This window comes from Scyliorhinus torazame, chromosome 8 (genome assembly GCF_047496885.1).
Source record: "Scyliorhinus torazame isolate Kashiwa2021f chromosome 8, sScyTor2.1, whole genome shotgun sequence".
NCBI classification, from domain to species: domain Eukaryota; kingdom Metazoa; phylum Chordata; class Chondrichthyes; order Carcharhiniformes; family Scyliorhinidae; genus Scyliorhinus; species Scyliorhinus torazame.
Window position 1 is genome coordinate 247,447,173 of NC_092714.1, and position 17,942 is coordinate 247,465,114.

A 17,942-nucleotide genomic window follows, 5' to 3' on the forward strand; every position below is an offset into this window, starting at 1 on the left:
ATGGGTGGAGGGGTTCCAGACCTGCATGTCCTCACCTCAACAGTGAAGGGGGCCCTGGAACTGGCTGCATCTCAGGGTGGCTGAACGGTAACTGATGGAAAAACAGGAATGTCATCGTATGGGAGTGAGCAAACAGGTGCAGGGCCACAATGATGCGCCTGACCCACACAGGACGTACAGTGCTCATTTGTCCACACCAGGCATGGCTAGGATGAGGAAATGGCAAACTCCATTCACCTAAATATTTATGTTCTCTCAGAGTCAAGATCATGGTCCAATGGATGTTGAGAGATTAGGGACCAGCAAACCGGCTCTGAGGAGGCAGAGGTATCCTCAGATGGTGCAGCATCACATCATTCCCTCATACTTTCCATCAGTGCATTAACACTTATGTTAGTGAGTAAGCTTTTGCAATTGGATGCTGAGTCACAATTTGCTAACAGTTGTATTCAATCCGCTGTCAGAGGCAGCAGACACATGGGAACACCACCACTTGGAAATTCCCCTCCAAGCCACTCACCATCCTGACTTAGAAATATATTGCCGTTCCTTCACAATCACTGGGTCAAAATCCTGGAACCTCCCCTCTCCTTAACAGCAATGTGGGTGCACCTACACCGCATGGACTTCAGTAGTTCAAGAAGGCAGCTCATCACCACTTTCTCAAGGGCAATTAGGGATGGGCAATAAATGGTAGCCCACCCAGCGATGCCCACATCCTATGAAGGAATCAAAAAAAGCCCGGAGAACTGGTACTCGGAGTGTTGTGGGAGGCCAGCTCCATGCTGAACTCCAGGCTGACAAAGAACCTTTGGAAGTTCTGACAACATGGCACCTGCTGCACCTACAGCATCAGTTGGAGGAACACCTGGTCGAGCTTCTAGAAGCCATGGGCACCCAAGTGTACACAATGGAGGAGTCTATCCAAGTTTGAGTACTGCAATCACACCCTTGTCTGCACATGTCGTTTCCTTCATTGAGAGATTGGCGGTGCTTATGGAGCGCCAGATTCAGGCAATCAGTCAGCGGATGCCGTAGATGTACGCAGACATGCACATCGTGAGGCAGCAGTGCTAACTGGTGTGCCACCATGCTGCCCATTTGCTGCCTATAAATGATAGTGAAGCAAAGAGTTCTATTCTCCAGCATGAACATCCCTCAACTGGGTGACTAAAAAATTCAGATAAAACGTATGAAGTTTGACAACTGCGGAAGGACATCTGTTCTTACACAGCGGCCTGCGATATCTCAGAATCAACATGATGTATCGAGAAAAGTTGAATTTTATTTCACTTTCCGTAATGTCCAATTTGTACCATTTTGTGAATAGCTGGAAATACTTTAGCAAGGCTGGCCCTGGTCACCCATTACTTTTCCCTGTCTCCTAGTTAGATATATTGGGTGGAATCTTACCATATTTTTTTGAAATGTTAGGCCCAATGAGAAAACTGGGAGGAATATCGCTGACTTCCACACAGGAAAACTCAATGAATATTGAGCCTCTTTAACAATATTTTTTCCCCAGATGATTCACGCTGCGCTCATGACAGCTGATCTCTGAATCGCTCACCACAGGAAGATTGAATCTCTGCAATCAGTGGGGCGTTCTTTTTAAATGCCTTCCCAGCCCTAGTCCCAAGTCAAGTTGGGGGATAGCTGCCAGGAAGACAACACCATGATTTTTGGAACGGGCCCTTATCAAACTCCTAGATAGTGTGGAGCAGAGGTGTGACACCCTCAACCCACGTTCCCGCAGACGTCCATCAACCAAGGTCATTGATGCGCTATCAATTACGATGAGCCGAGAGTAGAATGTAATCGAGGCTTCATTACACAGAGATGTGTGGCCTCCTACAGCAGCTTACGAAATGGCTGCTGTTCGGAGAGCACACATATTTATACTCCACCTACTGGGCGAAGCCAGCAGGCAGGGATCTACCCCCATACCTGCAGTACAGAGGCCTTACCGTAATACCTATATGTACAATATAATACAACAGTGGTGACTACCACATTCACCCCCTGTTAAAATTGAGTCCGGCGGGGGGGGGGGGACTTTATACATACAGATTGGTTTTTAAATTACAGAGAAGGTTACAACTTTAGACGAACGGGCGCCTTGATCTGTCGTTGAGAGCACCGCAGTGCTGGTGGCGACTCAGGCGTCGGCTTGGTCTTCGGTGACTCCAGGAGCGTGTCGAAATCCTCTTCATCCCCGGGTGGGAGCAAGGGGAGGATGGATTGCCCTGGAGCGGGGGCTGCGGTGCGGTGCGCCAGGAGAGGAGAGGGTGGTGCCGGGGCAGGGGGGGTGGGGTGGTGTGGGGACCCAGCTGGTGCCAGATCCCTGAGGGAGACTGTGTCTTGGCGGCTGTCGGCGTAGGCGTACTGCGGGTTCGCATGGAGTAGCTGTACTCTCTCAACCAACGGGTCCACCTTGTGAAGCCGCACGTGCCTACAGAGGAGGACGGGTCCAGGAGCTGCCAGCCACGTTGGGAGTGAAACACCGGAGGTGGACTTCCTGGGGAAGGCGAAGAGACGTTCATGGGGGATTTAGTTGGTCGCGGGGCACAGGAGCAACCGAATGGAGTGAAGTGCGTCGGGGAGGACCTCCTGTCAGCGGGAGGCCGGGAGATTTCTGGACCGTAGGGCCAGCTGGACGGCCCTCCAGACCGTCCCATTCTCCCACTCCAACTGCCTGTTTCCCCTGGGGTTGTAGCTGGTCGTCCTGCTCGAGGCAATGCCCCTGTTGAGCAGGTACTGGCGCAGCTCATCGCTCATAAATGAGGATCCCCGGTCGCTGTGGACGTAGGCGGGGAAACCGAACAGAGCGAAGATGGTGTTGAGGGCTTTGATGACGGTGACAGACGTCATATCGGGGATGGGATGGCAAAGGGGAATCGGGAATACTCGTCGACCACATTAAGAAAGTACGTGTTGCGGTCGGTGGAGGGGAGGGGCCCTTTGAAGTCCACGCTGAGGCGTTCAAAGGGGCGGGAGGCCTTCACCAGGCGTGCACGGATTGTCCGGTAGAAGTGCGGTTTACACTCCGCGCAGACCTGGCAGTCTCTGGTGATAGCCCTGACTTCCTCGATGGAGTAGGGCAGATTGAGGGCCTTAATGAAGTGGTAAAAGCGGGTGACTCCCGGGTGACAGATATCGTCGTGCAGGGTCCGGAGTCGGTCCACTTGTGCGCTGGCACATGTACCTCGGGACAGGGCATCGGGGGGCTCGTTGAGCTTACCGGGGCGATACAAAATCTCGTAATTGTAGGTGGAGAGCTTGATCCTCCACCTCAAGATTTTATCGTTTTTGATCTTACCCCGCTGTGTATTATTAAACATGAAGGCAACCGACCGTTGGTCAGTGAGGATCTCCTGCCGGCCAGGTAATGCCTCCAATGTCGCACAGCTTCAACGATCGCTTGGGCCTCCTTTTCGACGGAAGAGTGCCAAATTTCAGAGGTATGGAGGGTGCGGGAAAAGAATGCAACGGGCCTGCCTGCCTGATTGAGGGTGGCGGCCAGAGCGACGTCTGATGCATCGCTCTGGCCGCGTCTCGTCGACCGCATGCATCGCGGCCTTGGCGATGTCGGCCTTGATACGGCTGAAGGCCTGGTGAGCCTCGGCCGCCAGTGGGAAAGCGGTGGATTGAATGAGTGAGTGGGCCTTGTCCGCATAGTTTGGGACCCACTGGGCATAATACGAAAAGAACCCCAGGCATCGTTTGAGGGCCCTGGGGCAATGGGGAGGGGGAGTTCCATGAGGGGGCGCATGCGATCAGGGTCGGGCCCTAGAACTCTGTTCTGAACCACATAGCCGAGGGTGGCTAATCGGCTTGTGCTGAACACACACTTCTCCTTGTTGTAAGTTAGGTTGAGGAGTGTGGCGGTGTGGAGAAATTTGGAAAGGTTAGCGTTGTGGTCCTGCTGGTCATAGCCGCAGATGGTGACGTTGTCCAGGTACAGGAAAGTGGCCCGCAGCCCGTACCGGTCAACCATTCGGTCCATCTCAGTTGGCAGACCGAGACCCCGTTGGTGACGCCGAAGTGAATCCTAAGGAAATGGTAAAGGCGGCCATCTGCTTCAAACGCAGTGTATGGGCCTTACGGATGGGGAGCTGGTGGTAGGCAGATTTCTTCTCCGGGTGGAGAAATTCCGAGAGGTCAGCGAGACAGTCTGCAGCTGTGGGTGGTGCTGCCGATCGCCAGCCGAGCAGGATTCTCCGGCGTGCGATTAGGGAAGCGAAAGCAAGGGCGTTGGCCCCCTTCCCCATGTGTAACTCTGGCTGCTCCGATGCCCCGAAGATTGCCACTATTGAGCATGGCTTCACCCTCACTCCCACTATGTTATTCTCTAAGTCTGAATAAAGATTATAGACTTCCAGTTAACACAAATACTTTATTCAGTAGGTTTGTTCTGTTTCCAGAGCTTAACTGGATATAATACAGTCAAGAGGTATGATCAGTGAAGCTAAGATAAGCTGCCTATGCTGAGCTGTCTCTGTGTACTGCTGCTCACTAGCCCAGTGCTTCTGAAAGAGGCGGATCCTACCTTGGGCTGGACCCTTTATACCCGTCTCTGATGCTGCCCTCTAGTGATGCTGTGGCTGTTACATCTGTGCTGCAGTCCCTGCTGTATGTGCAGATGTATGTACAGATGTACAGATCACTACCTTGGACATTGCCTCAGAGAAGGCTGTCCGGAAGCCAGGTGTGGTTGGCCGGGCCCCTCTGGCACCGCTCACATTTGACCTCCACCTCCGGGAGGAACCTGCTCATTCAGGTTCTGGTCAGGTGCGCCCTGTGAACCACTTTGAGCTGCATTAGGCCTAGCCTTGCGCAGGAGGAGGTGGTGTTCACCCTGCTCAGTGCTTTGTTCCAGAGTGCCCATCCTACCTCTGTCCCCAGTTTGTCCTCCCATTTTTGTCTGGTAATTGCCTACTTAAAAGCCTCAATTGGGGTGGGATGGGAAGAGCATCCGCACATCTTCCTGTCTTGGGCTTAATCGGGGCAGAGGAGGTGGCAGGGTCCCCACTTGCCATCTTTCCATGTATGTACGCCATTAAACTCTACTCAGGGTAGGGAATTCAATTCTGATTGTAGCTATAATGCAATACATCAAACGTTGTCTGCCTGGTGATTTACTGTGTACCAAGTCAGGATAATTTGTTTTGTCTCAGAGTGATGTATCTTAGAGAAGTATCCCTGATAGTTAATACATTTTGGTGATAACAGTTTCATGCTGAGCATTCATATCACTCTTCTAATCCCCAATGGTCTGCAGTGAACCTGCATATCACTGATACTGTGGTTTATGACCAATTGGCCAACCACACTCACTGTAAACTCACTGTAAACTCGTATGTACAAGTTAGCATCACCAAGAATCGTGGCTTATCTTGAACAAACACCTTGCTTTGTTTGTGTATGTGTGTTTAATAGACTTTCGCTGATATTTCAATTTTCTTCTTTGCTTCCTGACATAGAAGCAATCGCAGACCACGCCCCTACTTTAAAAGATTTAGTGTACCCAATTTGTTTCTTTCCAATTAAGGGGGAATTTAGTGTGGTCAATTCACCTACCCTGCACATCTTTTTGAGTTGTGCGGGTGAAACCCACGCAAGCACAGGGAGAATGTGCGAACTCCACGTGGACAATGACCTGGGGCCGGGATTGAACCTGGGTTCTCGGTGTCGTGAGGCAGCAGTGCGAGTTCACTCTGAGTTACCAGTCAATAGAATAACATATCCTCGTTGTCCTCGTCTGGGAAACAGTAACACAACTGGGAAACAATGGGATATTGGAGGGCATTTTAGGCAAACCTGCTATTTCTTGTAGTTTCTCCTAAAGTCAGGAAGCAACATTAATGCTCCCCTTGCGTTCCTGAACCCATGACCCAACTTTCTATTGAAAACAATGGTGACTTTAATCTTAGCTCTGTCACTTTGAATTACTTCAAGAGATTCAAGTTATAATCAGTTGCATTCTCATCAGACCTTACTTCAGCAATGAATAGAATGGAAAACCAAAAAGTGTCATGTGGTGAAGGTACTCACCAGAATAAGTTGTCTGTAGAGTATTGCAATATGATCCCTTTTCCATGTAGTGTACTGGAACCCTGGTGGGCTCCGCCTCTGGCTCCGCCCCCCCCCCCCCCCCCCCCCCAGGCGGTATATAGACCGGCCGCCTGGGGGCGGCGCTCAGTTGTTACAGCAATCTCAGGCAGGCAAGTTCTTGTGTAATAAAGCCTATGTTCTCTCGCTCTCATCGTCTAGCAGTGGATTAATGGTACATCATGTCCCTAAGACAACGCTTTCTAACACAAATAAAAGCCTTATCAATGCTTGTATTTTTTTTACCCTTCAAGCCAATCACACTGTCATACTTGAAAGTGTAACAATTTGCCATAAATTTGTACAACGCATTATCACAATGAAGTGACCTGTGCATGGGCAATAAATTAATCTTTAATTTCATTGGCTGGTCAGTTATATATTGAACTTCTGCAAAAGGTCTTTCAAAACAAGCAAAGGCACTGACCCAAGATGGCTGCTTCAGGTCAGCTGACACATATGGTATTACAGATTGGTCAGTTTCTGGAAGTTTCCAATGTGAATTACAATTAGGACAAGCCAAGGAAAATGTCCTGTAGAATTTCACAACAGCTGATGTCAAGAATTAATTCAAAGATGGATTTATTTTTTATTTTTTAAATTTAGAATACTCAATTCACCCACCCTGCACATCTTTGGGTTGTGGGGGTGTTGTAGGGAAAAATCCCTTGTACCAGTGCAATCAAGAGGCCGAGTCTCAAGGCAAGGTTCAAAGCGTTGTTCTTTATTGTACAATTACTGAAGCCTTCAGGGAGACCCACGCAGCCAGCTCAAACACTGGCTTGGCCCACGTTGATCTCAACAATTACACATTCGCTCTGGATTTTTATTGGAATCCAAATTTGAGCGGGAACATTTGCTCATACATAATAGTTAAAGGGTAGTTTTGATTTAGATCTCTCAGACAGGTTTAAGCTGAGAATATGCATCTTTGTCAATTTGCATCTGTATGGTGTGTGTCCGTGTTGATGAGATTATCTGTGCTCGCTCCGGCGTCCTTCCCTTGTCAATTTGCATCTGTATGGAGTGTGTTCGTGTTGATGAGATTATCTGTGCTTGCTCCGAGTGTTCTTCCCTTCTTTAATGTGTTTCCCATTATCTCCCTGATGTGTCTCCTTAACTAAATCGACCTCCGATGTCTGTGGCTGTGCTATGCTTTTGTTTCTGTGTTTCCTAGATGAGGTGTTAATGTCATCTTTGTCCTGCTGTGTGTGTGGGGGACGCTAATCTAATCTATACATTTCTTTTATTCCTCCTAGTCTGGTTTCTTTGCTTGCCTTGGCCATTTTATTAATATATTATTTCATTCTTTCATAAGTCTTTGCAATACAGTTGTGCCATATATCCCACTGCCAGGGTCTTGAAGGGGATTTAAATGAATGTCCTTCCGGGTGTCCCCTTCTGCATTATGGGCACATTATATTATAAATGCTGCCAATCAGTCCAATAAAACAGTCCAATAAATGTTAAACGGTGCCAATCAGTCCAATAAAACAGTTTCATAAATGAAGAATGTTTGATGAGATGAGATAAAAATATGGTCTTGGAAAATGGCCTACTTCAGGGGTGAGACCCACGCAGACACGGGGAGAATGTGCAAACTCCACACGGACAGTAACCCGGGGCCAGGATTGAACCTGGGTCATCGGCGCCGTGAGGCAGCAGTTTCAAAGATGAATTTAAACTTATGTCTGGCTCTGGACAATGACTACATAAAACGTGTTGATATGTTCTTCCTGACTCATCACAGGGAAGAATGATCTATAAGTGATGGCTGGGACATTAAAGAAATTAATCACCTGGGCCATAATGCAGTAGCCAAGGCTTGTTCAGACATGAGCTAATATTACCTTCTGTGGAATACTTAACATTGAGAGGGGTGATATGACCAGAATTGCCAATTTGAAATGTATCTTATTACAACACCCTGGTTGCGTTTGGCAGTCTGGAAGAAAAGACTTGTAAATTGACAAGGAAATCATCTCTCCCCCTTCCCTCTCAAATTCAGAGTCCTATTTCTGTTGCAATGTGGAATCCATCACGGAGATAGAGAACTTCAATCAAAAGGCCTCTCGGGTGCAAAGCACAACTTTTGGAAAAGATGGATTACGGTTTAAAAGAGACTGTCTCCAGAAATGGCAGATTACATCGACCTCAGGTCCACTGGAATTTCAAGATTAAGGTGAGAGAAAAAACTGCCGTAGCCACAAGCTGCAGTGAACTCTGTTTATTACTTTATCATTGAATCTACCTCTGTGCAATGCCATAACAGGGCGGGGGGGGGGGGGGGGGTCCAACCTGTAGTATTAGAGCTGCATGTTGCTCATGAACCCATGTTACCCAAGCCATAAGGATAGCACAGTGGTTAGCACTATTGCATCACAATACCAGGGATCCAGGTTCAATTCCTGCCTTGGGTGACTGTCCGCGTGGAATTTGCACGTTTGCTCTGTGTCTGCATGGGGTTTCCTCCAGGTGCTCCTATTTCCCCCCACAGTCCAAAGATGTGCAGATTAGGTGGATTGGCCACGCTAAATTGCCCCTTAGTGCAGGTTAGGTTATGGGGGTTGGGATGGATGGGTAAACCTGGATGGAGTCCTCTTTTTCAGAGGTTCGGTGCAGACACATTGGACTGAATGGCCTCCTTCTGCACTTTAGAGGTTCTATGGTTCATGCAGCCCTTAAGCCCAGTCCTAACTGCGCTTCTAACTCTTTCCTACTCTATTTTGTCCTTTTTTAAGTGTGACAAGGCCTATTTTGAATGCTCTTTGCCTCATCGGTGCAAAAGCTTAAAGCACAGAATCCAAGGAGCAACTGGAGATCTTTGCAAGTTTAAATGTCATTAATTTGAACCTCTGCCAGGGTCGATGCTGTGAACCCCGTGGTACATAAAGACAAAAGATTGACACTGTTGAGATAAATTGTCGTGGAATATTCAAAAATGTTGTTATTATTTCTCAGACATCCCTAGATTATGAGTGACATTCTGCATTTGTGTGACAGGCGTGGTTGGTCATATTTTTATTGCATATGTAATGTTGAGATTGCTTTCTTCTTTTTGAGTCCGAGCGAACACGACCCCAGTGATTCTGCAAAGTGCTCATTGATCCTAGGCCCTGCCTGTGTTTGAGTTAGTCAGCAGTGGACCGGCCTGATAGGGCAGGCGCAAAACTAGTAAACGCCAGGGAGAAAAGTACATGCTTGCAATTAATTATCTCCCAGAAACTGGCTGAAAGATATTCTCTGCAAAGGTAACTAGAGGCTGAATACCTGTTCTTCATGATTAATGAGAGTCTTGAGTGGTAAGCAAATGAATTTGATAAATAAATAAATCATCTCCCGTGTCTGCGTGGGTTTCACCCTCACAACCCAAAGATGTGCAGGGTAGGTGGATTGGCCACACTAAATTGCCCCTTAATTAGGTACTGCTTTAAATTCAATGTGAACTACAAAGGGCCACTCCTCGTGAGGATTGCTGCATTTTGTAGTGTAAAAGTACCTGTCTGTAGTGATCTCTGTATGTGCATGTACATAAGGGGTTAATGTGTAATCAGTAGCACCACATGATCACTAGAGGGCCGGACCAACAGGGGTATAAAATAAATCACATTGAATCTCTCTCTCTCTCTCTCTTTTTTGGATGGACCGTGACCAGGACAGGAGTATCAGATTAGCTCAGATGATTAGTGTAGTTACACATAGTTACTGTAGGTAGATCTTGTTAACCTTATCACTAGTATCAATGTTCAAGTAAAGAACTCACGCAATTATTGTTATAGTTACTCAATAAACCTTAGGTTACTACTGGCCGAGTTCGAGTATTCTTCATCGAGATTCAGAAGACCTCATCAGTAACCAAGGTTTGAGTAACACTTATTACACTCTGTAGTATATCAAAACACACAGAGAAGTGTAATAAAAGATAATACAGGAGCGTAATAAAAGACTGTCGGGCAGCACGGTGGCACAGTGGTTAGCACTGCTGCCTCACGGCACCGAGGTCCCAGGTTCGATCCCGGCTCTGGGTCACTGTCCGTGTGGAGTTTGCACACGCCTCCAACTGCTGCTCCACCCTTTCCAGAGCTTCCCGAATTGGTTCAGTTACTCTCGCCAGATCGTCTGGGACCACCTGCCTTTGCTTTTTAAACTCTCACGACTGAAACTCCACCAACGTCTCAGCAGTCCACTGCGCGGGCATCGATGTCACAGGTCCCTCCGACATGTTTTCCCCTCCTGCACCACACGTCCGAAGAGAGCCCCTTACTCGAACCAATCCTCATTCGGCATCCACTCCGGTGGAGGAATCCTAACTCTCCCACTATATCACTTTTTCACCTGCAAAGCACCTGCTCAGCGGGCAAATAGGAACAAAACCAAGTCCTCAGGCAGGAACCATCTTATGTGCGACCTCTCACCTTCATGGCCGCCACCGGAAGTCCTTCTCTGCCATGACACCATGCCTCAGTCAAAGCAAAGAATTTTTGTTTCATGGAGTCAATTTGAGCCCAGGTCCCAGAGGCGAAAGCCAGCGTTTAAGCTGCTGCATTTCCCTAGTGCATCTATACTCTCCAGAATTATCTCCTTTTTTATATATTTTATTTTAATCAACACCCCATAATAGTTTATTTGTTCAAACAGCCTGGCATGAATAGTTGGATTATTAAGAGATGGTGGCCAAGGAATTCAATGGTGCTGTGCCTATTTTTCAGGTGCTAAATATGAACCTAAACTTCCGTTATGACAGGACACAGGCAGACTATAAGCCAGAAGTGCGGCACCTGCAGTGTTGGTAAAGCCAACAAAGCATGCACCCGGAAACCTGCGGCTGAAACCGGCAGATACAAATCTGATCCTTCCTTCAGTCAAAGTTTCCAGCAAAGTTTTAAATTGTTTCCAATAACATGGCTGAAATGGCTAAATTGGTATGATTTGTCAGATTCATTTAGCTGGTGGCACTTTAACTCAGAAAACCAGTACGACCAAAAACAGATTGTATAATCATTCATTCATTTGCTATCTGTGGGATCTTTTGTCACGACCCCCTGGACCCACAGCCCCACTTGACCCAGAGTCGCGACACAAGTGAAATTAGATGTTATAGTAAAATACCCGAGGACCTTGGCTGAGGCCCCAATAAACTGCAGTCACCAGGTTTGTCAATTTCAAACACAAATAACGTTTCATTTACTTAACAGTAATATAATTAAACTGACAAAAATGTAAGTGACTACCTAATACCCCTTTCCAACTCACCCCACTCTATACACACATGCCCAGACAACAGAGGCAAACGGTGGTGGAGAGGGAAGAAAATAATTATCAAATAAAGGATAAAGAATCTCTGATGCACTAGGATGGCTTCCAGTTAAGTTAAAGTCTTTCAGGGGTTCAAGCATACATTTCGATCCTTCTTCCTTCTCGGCTTGGGATGGCTTTCTCTGGCAAGGCTGTCTACTTTCTTTGTGGATTCAAGATCATTTCGAATATATAGTAAGATGTGCCAGGCACCCACTGGCTTAAGAACAATGAAGCAGTTCTCTATACTTCAGCAGCAAGAAAGTGAGAGGGAGAGAGTTCCTTTTTCTTTCAAGGCTTAATCACTGCTCTCAAGCTCTCTCGGAAGAATCCCGCAGAAACCAATCACTGACTGTTGTCAGGCAGAACACTGCCCCTGGCCAACCCACAGGTTTCTCGCCAGCCAATCGAACCAACTTCCTCCAAAGCTGGTTCCAAAGATGAAAATGAAATGAAATGAAAATCGTTTATTGTCACAAGTAGGCTTCAAATGAAGTTACTGTGAAAAGCCCCTAGTCGCAAAATTCAGGCGCCTGTTCGGGGAGGCTGGTACGGGAATTGAACTGTGCTGCTGGCCTGCCTTGGTCTGCTTTCAAAGCCAGCGATTTAGCCCTGTGCTAAACCAGCCCTTATAGATTCACCCAGCGCCGACGAGTCTGTTTTCTCCTCTCCAAAAAATACACATCCTGGAACACATTGTCCTGACAAGTATGCTGCTTCAACTTGTGTCCACTATTTAAAGGCACATTACGATTAACACGGGACAAAAATAATCAAATCAAATCAATGGCAACAAAGGGAAATCAAAAAGGACTCATACACTTGCTGTGCCTAAATTGGCTGCTGTGTTTGTTGCATTAAAAAAAAATCAATTTATTGCCATGGATTTCTTTAGGATAAGGTGCTACATAAATGCAAATTATAGGGCAGAACGGTGGTGCAGTGGTTAACACTGCTGTCTCACAGCGTTGAGGTCCCAGGTTCGATCCCGGCTCTGGGTCACTGTCCGTGTGGAGTTTGCACATTCTCCCCGTGTTTGCGTGGGTCTCGCCCCCACAACCTAAAGATGTGCTGGTTAGGTGGATTGGCCACGCTAAATTGCCCCTTAATTGGAAAAATTGAATTGGGTACTCTAAATTATTTATTTTTTAAAATGCAAATTATTTCGTTACAATTTACTGACGTAACCATTCCAATGTTGCATATTACTCTGTCCCTATTTGTACTCTTTGAGACAATGCACGTAATTGATAAAAATGATCACTCTTTGTATTGAGTCTTCAAAACTGGTCCTAAACATTTTCATTAAAATGATTGTTCTCTGCGTTTTGACAAAATGTCATTAACAGGAATTCTGGGAGCACAGTACATCTCATCCTTTTAAGATACTTCACTGAACAGTTTTCCAACTGTGTGCTGTTTCTCTATGAACCATTAATTCGCTTGCACTCGAGCTCTCTGTGTGCTTCTGCTGTGGTCACCATAGCGGAATCCGTTTTCATTTCTTCCCACCTCTTAATGTCTGAAAGCAAAATAATAAATTTAAACCGCAGAATGGTGACAAAACCGCCCGCCCCAGTTATTCATCTACATATCTTACAATAAGCAGGTTAATGGTCTCGAGCTTCGTCATGGCAGAGAGGCTCTCTGTTATAGCAAAAATCCTGCAAAATTGCGAAAGCTTCTAAATCCCACCGCTGAACCTGGCATTTCCCACCTTCGAGGTGAACAGGAGTGGGATCGGGCTGGGTGAGGGGGGGGTGGGGGGGAGAGGGGGCGGCACCTTCGGGAGAATGGGGAATTGCTAAACACAATAAACACCCTTGTGCACAACCAGTATGATGCCTCTGTCATTTTCTTCTGTAATGCTGGCCAACCTCCCAACCCTTAGCCCATCTTCCAGGCACACCCCCTCCCCCAACACACCGCATGCAGGTGATGGGTGTGAGCGAGCACTTACCGGACAGGCAAGGGTCAGACTATGGCATAGACTGAGGAGCACTGGCACTCAGCTCTCTGCAGATTATCATTACCCCCACTAACCACAACAGTGGCCCGCTGACGGTGCTGACCTAGTCCCAGTGCCCTAGAATGATGCGACACATACTCTGGGAGGGTGGGAGATGGGGGTAGGCGGTAGGCAAGGTAGCAATGACGGACCAGGCCACGTCCCAAGTGAATCGGGCGAGGCTGAGGCCTCCTTGGCCCTCCGGTCCTGCTGGACCCTCGCTCCTGCCGCCTGTCCTGCAGCCTCCTGCTGGTACTCAGGTTCCTCCCTGGGCTCATCCTCCAGCCCCTGCTGGTCCGGTGCCCCCTCATCATCCTCATCCCCCTCATCCTCCTCCTTGGAGGTGTCCACATGTTCCTCATCACCAAGCTTCATCTCGTCACCCCGCTGCTGTGCGAGGTTGTGGAGGACACAGCAGACCACCACAAAGCAGGTGAACCTCTGGGCGGTGTACTGCAGGTCACCATAGGAGTGGTTGGGGCATCGGAATTGCACCTTGAGGAGTCTGATGCATCACTCAATCACAGTACAGTTGGCTACATGGGCCTCGTTGTACCGGGTCTCCGCTTCGGTCTCCAGCCTCCATACTGACATCATTAGCCAAGTCCTCAGCGGGTACCCCTTTGGGCAGCGCGGTAGCACAAGTGATTAGCACTGTGGCTTCACAGCACCAGGGTCCAAGGTTCGATTCCCTGCTGGGTCACTGTCTGTGCGGAGTCTGCACGTTGTCACCGTGTCTGCGTGGGTTTCCTCCGGGTGCTCCTGTTTCCTCCCACAGTCCAAAGATGTGCAGATTAGGTGGATTGGCCATGATAAATTGCCCTTCGTGACCAAAAAAGGTTAGGAGGGGTTAGTGGGTTACCGGGAAAGGGTGGTTGAGGGCTTAAATGGGTCGGTGCAGACACCACTGGCCAAATGGCCTCCTTCTGCACTGTATGTTCCATGTTCTAACCCCAATAGCCATCCGTCCATCCTGGGGTGGTCCTCAAAGCGGTTGGAGATGACCGACTGCCCCAGGATGTAGCTGTCGTGGACGCTCCCCGGGAAGCGTGCACACATGTGCATGATCTTCATGTGGTGGTCACACACGGGCTAGATGTTGAGAGAGTAGAACCCCTTCCTGTTGACGTAGGGCACTCCCAGATGGCCCGGTAAGCGCAGGGCAACATGCGTGCAGCCCATGACCTGTGGCATCCCAGTGATGGTGGGGAAAACTGCTGCCCGGACATCTTTCTGGGCTTGGTCCATGTCAAGATCATGTAATTTTCCACCCGGGCATACAGGGTTTCCGTGACCTGACGGATGCACCTGTGGGCTGTGGCTTGTGAGATGCCTCCCAGGTCCACGTGAGCACTGGAATGATCCCGAGGTGTAAAGGTTCAGAGCTGCGACGACATTGACCGCCGTCAGGGGTGGGCGTCCTCCTCCTCAATGTGGTGCCAAGCCCGCGAGGACATGGCACAGATGCCACACCATCTCTTTGTTGAGACAGAGCCTTCTCCAGTACGCACCGTCTATCATCTGTTCGAATGACCAGCGATGCCTGTACACCCTGGGACCCACTCTGGGACCCTCCCTGGCCTGATGGGTGACCGGGTCCTCAGGGTGTGGGGCGAGATCCAGCATGTGGTCAGCCGCCTCGGGCATCTGCAGATGCTGTGGCTGCTGTCGTCTCCGGCGTCTGATCTCTCGGCCAAGCAGCAGCACCACTAGGGCAAGTTCAGGGTCCAAAATCCTTGCTGTAGGCATTGGGAGAGGGAGAGGATGTTAGGCTGACAAACAGAGCTCTGCCCATGCACTCCCAGTCGCAGCGGAACCCCCTCACTGAATCCCAGACCCTGTACCCTGGACAACCGCTCACAATGAGGGGCAGGTCCCCTCCCTGTAGCACTCACCCACCTTCCGGCCATCGACCCAGAGTTGTGTCCCACCCCCTGGGTGTTCCGTTCTTGGCTGCTGCGTGTGTGGTGATACCTCCCGCTGTGTTCAGACATAGTGTCCAGGCTTCACTGGCTGATTGGGATACTAGGCAATGACTCCCACATGCTACACAGCCCGTCCACCCACGGGAATCTACTTGGGCTGTGTGAAGTGCTCACTTAACCACGATTGCCAACTCCCTATTCGCAATAGCCTTCAGCTGCACGACCAGAGGGATCGTCAGTCGGTAGGGGTTATGGCTGGTTGTTGGGGCAGACAGGCAGGGACAAGGGTTGCCCCCAGAATGGATTCACACAATCCACAGGTTGGCATGGTGGTTCCAAGCACGGTTGCCCCCCAGTTGCCCCCACCACCCCAGCCGAAGGTCCCCCAACCCCCGCCGAGCAATAGGGTGGCAAGCAATAGGGTGAGCAAAGATGAGTACTTATCTCCTCGGCTCCCCACAGAAGCCCTTCCACGAGGTTCAACGTTTTTCAAAAGGAGTACTAATCGGCGCCAGTGTGACTACTTCCTGGGAGGCCAATGAATCACGGGAGGCCGTTGGATATGAGGTGGTTCCAGTTAATTGTATGGAAATAAGGTTTAAGTGGAGATAATTGGTTTCTCGTCACGCACAGGCGAGATCCTGATTTTGCCTATGGGAGCGGGCCAGTTGCATCGCAAACTGACGCCTGGCGCGGTTCTCGTTTACGGCCTCTCCCGCTATTCACTGGTCTCGTTTCACTCGAGCGAGAGCGCAACGAGGCCAGAGAATCTCGCCCAGCCACCCGAGGCCGGAATTGAACCCGGGTCCCTGGCGCTGCGAGGGAGCAGTGCTAGCCACTGTGCCACCAAGCCGCCCCATTCTACAACTATCTGTAAGATCTCTGATACTTTGACCAGTGTTTTAATCAAACCCAGATGTCTTTATTAGCGGGGTTAACAAAGGACAACACAAGTATAAAAACAAATGAATTTTACTTAACAACAATAATATTAACAGCTAAATTAACCCAAAACATTTACTAAAGATCCTCAAGATTTGTTAAATTACCCGTAAAGATGGCTTGGGTTGACCCGTGGGTCCGATTCTCTGAACCTCTCAGGCCGACGTTGCGAAGGTGGTCTCGTTGGTATGTTCCTTCCTTCTCTGGTCAGTCTTTGGGTGGCCAAAGTTACCTCCCACGTTGAGTATTCGCTGGGGTGTGTCTTGGGTGTCTACCTTTATCACCCTCCCTTCGCACCTTTCCAGAAACTTCTCTGGCTTTCTGCCAATGAGGCATCGGGAGGGGGGGGGGGGGGGGGGGCGGGGGGGGGGGGGGGGGGGGGGTTCCCAATGATGAGATGATGACCGCTCGACAGGATATCTGGGCCCGCCCCCATGTGTCCATCTCTGGTGGTGTTGTTGGCATGTAACCTGTTGCCTCATAAGGTAACGGCGGGAATTCTGGACGACCAGAAGTCTGGCATACTCTAGGCGACCCAAAACAAATCGGTGCATATCAATCAAATCGATGTTCTCCTGATTTTCTTTTTTCAAAAAAATATACTTTATTCATAAAATCTATACTAAACTTTACAGAACATTTCGAATTGTCTTGACTGTTACATTTCCATCAGAGTTACGCATTCCCTTGACTTTCTTCCATTCAATTTTGATAACATTACACACATATCGCTCTTTACGTTACAATTCCTTCTTAAATATTTACATTGTCATGTTTCTTTTATACATTGGAGTGTTAGTGACCCAGCGCAGATCCAGACAGCGCAGATGCAGACATGTTCTGGCAGTCTGTCATGTGGGCTGTGTATTTGATTTTTTGGTCAAGCTTGAATTCTCATCAGCCTGCCTGAGGTTGGACTGCAGTTTGATTTAAAGTGCCCAATTCTTTAACTTAATATATCCAATTTAATCGGGCCTAGAACCAGGTCACGCCAGGTAACAACATATTAAACTGTCAGTGCCGTGTCAATTAACAGGGAGAGCTGGCTGAATGGCTGAACGAAGCAACAACTTGCATTTCTTCAACACCAGTTAAATTCAAAGAGACATCTCCGAGTGCTTCGGAATGCACTGAATAACAAGTGGCATTGGACTTGCATTGAGGGCTATAAGGATAAATACAATTTAAGATAATTATCATTAAGCAATCTTTTGAATTTGAAATTGTAATATATATCTTCTGGTTGGTGCTGATGAATTTGTACATTCACAGAGTTCTATTTTTAATTGCAGTTTTCCACCATTTAGCTGTTTTGCTTTTCACTTTTTTATATTTCAGTGGGTTTTTTTAGCAGCAAAGAATGAGCCGCTGACTGTGCCTTTATTAACCCAGAGAATCTACCCACTGGTGCTGTACGGACCTTTTATGATAATTCTTCTTACTCACTGTCAAGCTCAGTAATTCTTCAAGTTAATTTCCCCATTAAGAAATCAGTAGGAACTATTTAAAACAAAATTGTTATTTTTTTAAATCACCCAGAAATAAGGGAAAATAGGTGAGTAATTTGCATCATAACTATGTTTAATGGGTTGATTTTTAAAAGCGTTTTTGGATGTTCAATTGCAAACTTGAGTGAGACGTTGGGGATAGTGGGTGGAATC

General features: G+C 48.2%; 1 long non-coding RNA gene across 1 annotated transcript in view; it reads left to right on the forward strand.

The window, feature by feature from the left end:
• LOC140428511 (uncharacterized) overlaps nt 1–17,942 on the forward strand; it is a 221,682-nt gene that overhangs the window by 26,717 nt on the left and 177,023 nt on the right. Inside the window, exon 2 of the long non-coding RNA XR_011948802.1 lies at nt 8,120–8,293. This is a non-coding gene — a long non-coding RNA (uncharacterized lncRNA). The remainder of the gene's footprint in view (nt 1–8,119; nt 8,294–17,942) is intronic.